Consider the following 6,239-nt stretch of genomic DNA (forward strand, 5'->3'; position numbering starts at 1 on the left):
CTCCTACCTATTGGCGCTGTCTTGTTGATCACCGCCCTTCTGATCACAAGCGCCCTCCTGTTGATCGGCGTCCTTCCTCCCAACAAGGCTATATAAACCAGGTAGAACGCTCCGGGAAAAAAGTTGGAAACAATAAATTAGTTGCGGCATTCCCTGATGACGCGAATGTGGGTCAGCGGCCGGCGGCCGGCCGCCGCTAACACTGTATGAGGAGGGATGCGCGGAACTTTTGCTTGTTGGTGATTGCGCTAGGCAGTTAAATGGTAATGTTAGGATATGTTTCGAAAGTAAATTGAACGACGCTTCGAACGCCGTCAATGAATTTGCGATACGACGACTATTTGTTTAGTTAGAGCCGGCGAACTTTTACCTTCCGACCGCGCGGGGAGGCGATATGGTGCCACACTGGCGGTTTTTACGATAGCTCAAAATTCTTTTGAGATAAAGAGATGAAATTTGACATGTCCTATCTTTTGATCAAGCTGGATCTTATGGTACAAGTCGCATATTTAAGGTACGTCAGGTTGTTGACCTATGTTGTCGCTCGTGAGCCTCTGCACAGTCCAAAAACAACGCCATTTCTGAACACTCAGTGCCAAGAAATCCTTCACAGAAAGATGACACTTGGCAGAAAGAAGAGCTGTCGGTTTCTTACCGTTCGTATGTGTCGTGTTTTCACAAGAGTTTAGTAAGGTCAGGTCCGTCACGTGACCTCCCCTCATAACTCAATAGGTTTACTATCATAGAAGCGTTTATCAATCGCCGGAAATCTTAGCCAATCCCACTGGACACTGGATCCATACCCACATGGGGCCCTCCTGACTGGCCACTCCCTCTGAAATCCACAATAACATTGGGCTGCAGCCATGGTTATGTATTAATGCTTTTCACTAACAGAAATACAACTTCAACCAGCACAGTGTACGCCGCCACAACAGTCCGACCCACGTCCCTGATATCGACTAGCTCCCGGCCGGATGCACATACGCGGAGCCAATCAGTCCGAATGTGACCTGCAGCTTACAATTGCTGTGTCGCATGGCGCATCATGGCACAGGACGATTCCTAGCAGCTGTCGGCTGGAGTGGAGAAACAGCACGTTGCGACACACCGCGCCGGCGACAGAGCTCAGCAGGGCTGGTTGGAGGCTGGAGCCGGAGGTAAGGGCGGACCAGGGTTGTGCTTGACTCATGAGTCGAGTCAGAAATTTGACTCAACTCTGACTCAAATGAGTCAGATTTGAGTCGAGTCGGATAAATTGTTGAGCTGTTGAGTTGAGTCAGAGTTGAGTCGGACAAAAATATTAAGGCGTTGAGTTGAGTCAGAGTTGAGTCAGTAAAATAACTTTTGACATTGAGTTGAGTCAAACATTTAGGAACATGAGTCAGCTGACTCAACTTTCCAGAAACAAGCTTTTCATCCCCCCCGTCCCCCCCCCCCCCCCCCCGCTTAATAACTTCGCCCTGGCCCTGCTGCCGGACTTTTTCACCCCCCCCCCCCGCTCAACGGCTTTTTTGTCTGAGTCAATTTTGAGTCAACTCACTTGACTCAACAAAAAATTTGAGTCAAGTTTGAGTCGACTCATATTTTCATTGAGCCGCTTGAGTCATGAGTCGAGTCAAGGGGAAAAAATCAGCTCCTTGTTTGAGTCAGAGTTGAGTCAGGGCTTTCTGAGGTTGAATGATGAGTCGAGTCGGCAAATTTTTTTGAGTCGAGCACAACCCTGGGGCGGACACAGGCACAGACATTGCAGGACAAATAACAGGATGTCAGTTAGGGATATAATTCAAGACGAATGATTCAAGACGGACTGAAATAATACACATTTTGCTCACTTGGATACCAACTTCAAACTTGACGTTTATGTATAGCACCACGGAAACAATGGGCACACCGGAAAGAAACAAAAGATGAGGGTTTTTCAACTCAAGGAAGTAAAACAGCCCGAAGTGCAGACAAGCACATACTTTTGGTAATAGCTATCAGCTGTCCTACTCCTCTTCTCATCAACTACTGGACACATTTGAAGCATCATATATAGCACCAATGTCCATAACCAAAGCTTGCAAGTAGTTTTAACTTTTATGAAGCCAAGGGAAATGTGCCTACATCATGCATGTAAACTCAAAATTACACATATGCATGACAAAGGAAGCTTGTGTAAAGATAATAGTTGACAAAAGCATCTCATGGTTAAAATTATTCAAAACTGCACACAGGGCAAACATAAAAAAGCAGCAAGTGTACTGTTATGTTATGCTAAGAAATAGTCCAAAACAAAATACAATCTTTTCATGTTTGAACTAGTTGTTCTTCTATGCCCCTTCATCCATATCTTGATGACAGATGGGCTGTTACTGTAGGCTGATGAAGTGACACTTGATTGCCTTTGTGCGAGTTTCAGTTGCAGCCTCCTAGGTACTGCACTGGAAAGCAGATTGAATTGAATGCCTCTGAAAAGGAATATAGGCAAAGTTAGCTGTAGTAGTGTCAATGATAATAGGCATGACATTTTTGTCCTTTGACATACCTACATTTGTTGAAATACAAAAAGGTACAAAATAAATTGGTTTGTTTCAAGACACCACACTGCACAAAGTCGCACCAGACATTACACAGGCATATGAAATTGGTACACATAAAACTTGATGATTAAAAAGGTCAAAACTAGCAATAATAATTGAAGTAAAAGTTACAATCACACACAATCATTTGATTTAAAATGACTTGACATTAGTTACAAGACGCAACGCTCCTATTCACTTAAGAAAAGCTTTTATGCTTTCATTATCCTCCACATATCAACCAGCTTAATACCAGGCTGTGCAATAGTGGGTACATAACCCCATGATGCCATTTTATTAGAGCAAGTGGGGTTACAACAATAATATAATGCTAATGTCAACCCACATCTGCAACCCGTACTGCAGTTTCAATCACCTTACAAGAACACCTTCTGGCAGTTTGATAGGCAGAATGGTCATTACTACTTTCTCCTCATATTCAACACATATTCCCTTTATACAGATACAGTTTAGACCTGGTTATGGCAAGCATTTTCGAGAAAAGATGTGATAAAAGTTCAAGACAAAGGTCGAGAGAAACAACACCAACATAAAACACCAAATATGTAGCAGTAATACTATCAAATTCATGAAAATATATACATGAGTCGATCAGAAATTCACTGTAGATTTCGAAAATGGTGTCAAATGCCACTCAAATACCCCCATTCGCATGTACGAAGCAATAAAACACTGACCTCCAGTTCCGCGTGCCATTCTCCATAGGCCACTGTGTATTAAATAACGCGTTCACTGATCGCAAAAAAAATGAGACCCACATATGACGCGTTTGCTACCAGCCAATCAGCGCTCGAGATGCCGAGCGCTGATTGGTGGAGAGAGCCGTCGTCAGCAGTCCATTACATGTCGTTTTCCCTGAACATGTGCGTGAGCAGCTGATGCTGCTCACGGGTTGTTGCCATTTTTCGTAATGCTGAAGGCACGGGAGCGAACCCCCCTGCTTCCTCCTCACAGACGACGTCCTATTCAATATCACCGTCTTGGGAAAAACGCCATCTAACTATTGGTGTTTCTGTTTTCCTGTCATTCGCCGCTCTTCTACCCATTGGCGCCCTCCCGATGTTCGCAACCCAAGCCTACCTATTGGTGCCTTCCTGTCGAATGTTGATCGGGGCTCTCCTACCTTTTGGCGACCTCCTGTTAACCCGGCAGTTGCTGGGGTATTCCGCCACCCACCGTTTGCTGGGGGGGGGCGTTAAACGCCCCCAGCCGATAACTCGAGAACCGATAGGCGCAGCGAAACGCACGAGGCGGCAAACGAAAGAACGCGACGAGACGCTTCAGATGAGTACTTTAAAATTGAATTTTGAGGTCACAGGTCAGGTCAAGGTCAGGTCAAACACCTGAAATCGGGCTTTCAGTAGCATGGACTTCAGGACTTCGCAATGGGCGCCTCTCGTCATAAACTCTGTCAAAACGGTGCTCAATCCATCATATAAGGCCTACAAGAGTGTCAGCGCCATGTAGGGGTCAGTCAAGCATAGGTCAGGGTCAAGGTCAGGTCAACCGGGTAAGCACATATCCCCGAAAATCGAAACTGATATTCGCAGCCTGTGACACATGTTTTATGGGTAATTTGGGGCGTAGAACACGATGGTGACATTCATTTTATCATATGTGTACGTGTTTGGCTCAAAAAGCTCAATTTAAGAAATGCATGTATCATGGTCGTGAAGTAGTCACGAGAAATTGCCAAGATTCAGTTCAAGATTTTGAAAAATTCGGAACGATAACCAATAATCGAAGATAGCCATTTGATTGTTCATGGTATTGGCAGTCTAATGGCGTTTACGGCATGTCTGCATGTCTATTCTGTGATTTTATATGATTTTTTGAACATATGCCGTTTTTGGTCGAAAACTCAGAAATCATGACGTCACTAAAACCTCGATATCTCAAAAATTTTCCGACCGATTTTTTTTTAAACTTTGTCACAATAACCTTCAATCAATTCCCTACAGGTACCCAAAATTTGGCGCGCCTGCGGCGCGCCGTTTTTATGCTATGGCCCGGCGAAAAAAGTGGGGGCGTTTAACGCCCCCCCCCAGCAACTCGCGGGTTAACCCACGCACCGACGGGGGTCTGCGCCAACTTCGTACCGACGGGGGGGGGGGGCGGATGACCACCCCCCCCTGAGATCTCGAGAACGAAGCAAGATAGCGACAAGCGCTAAACGGCAAGGGATACACACGGACAAGGTCTACAATTTTTACAAAGGTCATTTTCAGGTCAGGTCAAAGATGACGTCACAGGGGTCAGAAAAGTCAAAATGGCGGCGCTAGGTATGGAGAGAGTTTTTCTCGAATAACTTTCGAACTAGTCAATATAGGAACAAACTAAGGGCAGCAGCATCGTGATCCTCTCGTCAATCCGCATCGAATGATATATATGTTGACCTCGAAAGGTCAAGGTCAAAGGTTGACCTCAGGTCACGTGACCTCGAGGTCATCATGCATATTATTCGATGCGCCTTGACGAGCTGAACACAATGAGACCATCCGCGCGGCTGTATCTTGTTCCTGTACGGAGTTATTGTCAAAAAACCGCTGGTGCCTTTGATGACGTCACATGACCTTACAGCTGCCCAACAGCAAAACAGACCTCAAGGTAGTGAAGGTTGATCGTATATGAGGTCATTTATGGTTTATGGGGCCATTCCGACCCGTTTTAGTGGTAAAAACAGGGAGTTGATTTTTCCCCATTGACTTATAATGGGGAGGTCGAGAAATTGACCTGACCTTAGGTCATCGATATCAAAATTCCGAGATATACAAATTGTAGCTACTACCTAATGACCTTATAACATCCTGCGACTTTCAAAGGCCTCCGACATCTACTGTAGCTCTGGCACGGTGACAAAGTTGCAAAAAAGTGACTTGAGGTTGGGTCATTCAAAGTGACCTGGTGACCTGACCTTAAAAGTTAGGAGGTTCAAACTTGCACACCATGTGTAAAATTGATGAGAGAATAGTCGTACCAAATTTCGCGGCGCGTAGCCGCGGTTTTCCCGCTATTCGCGAAAAACCTCAGGGGGGGGGCGGATATCCGCCCCCCCCCGTCGGTGCGCGTGTTAAATGTTGATCGGGGGCCCTACTACCTTTTTAGCGCTCTCCTGATGATCTCCGCCCTCTCAATTATTGGCACTATCACAGCCCATCTGCCTATTGGCGACCTCCGTTGATCGCTGCCCTCCTATCATTTATCTACTCGTAAGCCAAAGTATGTTTCCCAGCATAGCCGTTCTCTTGCACAATGTGATGCATTGCCTGGGAAAACTGATACAATGGAACGTGTATTCAGCACAATGAATGAAGTATACCTACCAAATGTATGAGTAGCTAAGTGAAACTTTTTTAAATATAAAGGTACTGTATTAAAGAAAGCATTTGCAAACGCGTTTCGAATATATCTTCGTCAGTGCTAGCTTCCTATAATACAAAATCAAAATGGTACAAAAGTTCACAACTCATCACAAGTACACACCCAGACCGCAAATCACCCCTCCTAAGGTGTAAAAGCCCCTTATGGTTGACACACTTTGAATTAATGCCGACTCCTATATATACCTACCAAAGCTATTTACGTTCTAACATGGATGAAACCCGTCTTGGTCTTAACTGATTGATTTTACAACCATGACTGGTGTTTCTGAAG

The sequence above is a fragment of the Amphibalanus amphitrite genome, unplaced genomic scaffold, assembly GCF_019059575.1.
Source record: "Amphibalanus amphitrite isolate SeventyFive unplaced genomic scaffold, NRLGWU_Aamphi_draft 000574F_arrow, whole genome shotgun sequence".
NCBI lineage: Eukaryota > Metazoa > Arthropoda > Thecostraca > Balanomorpha > Balanidae > Amphibalanus > Amphibalanus amphitrite.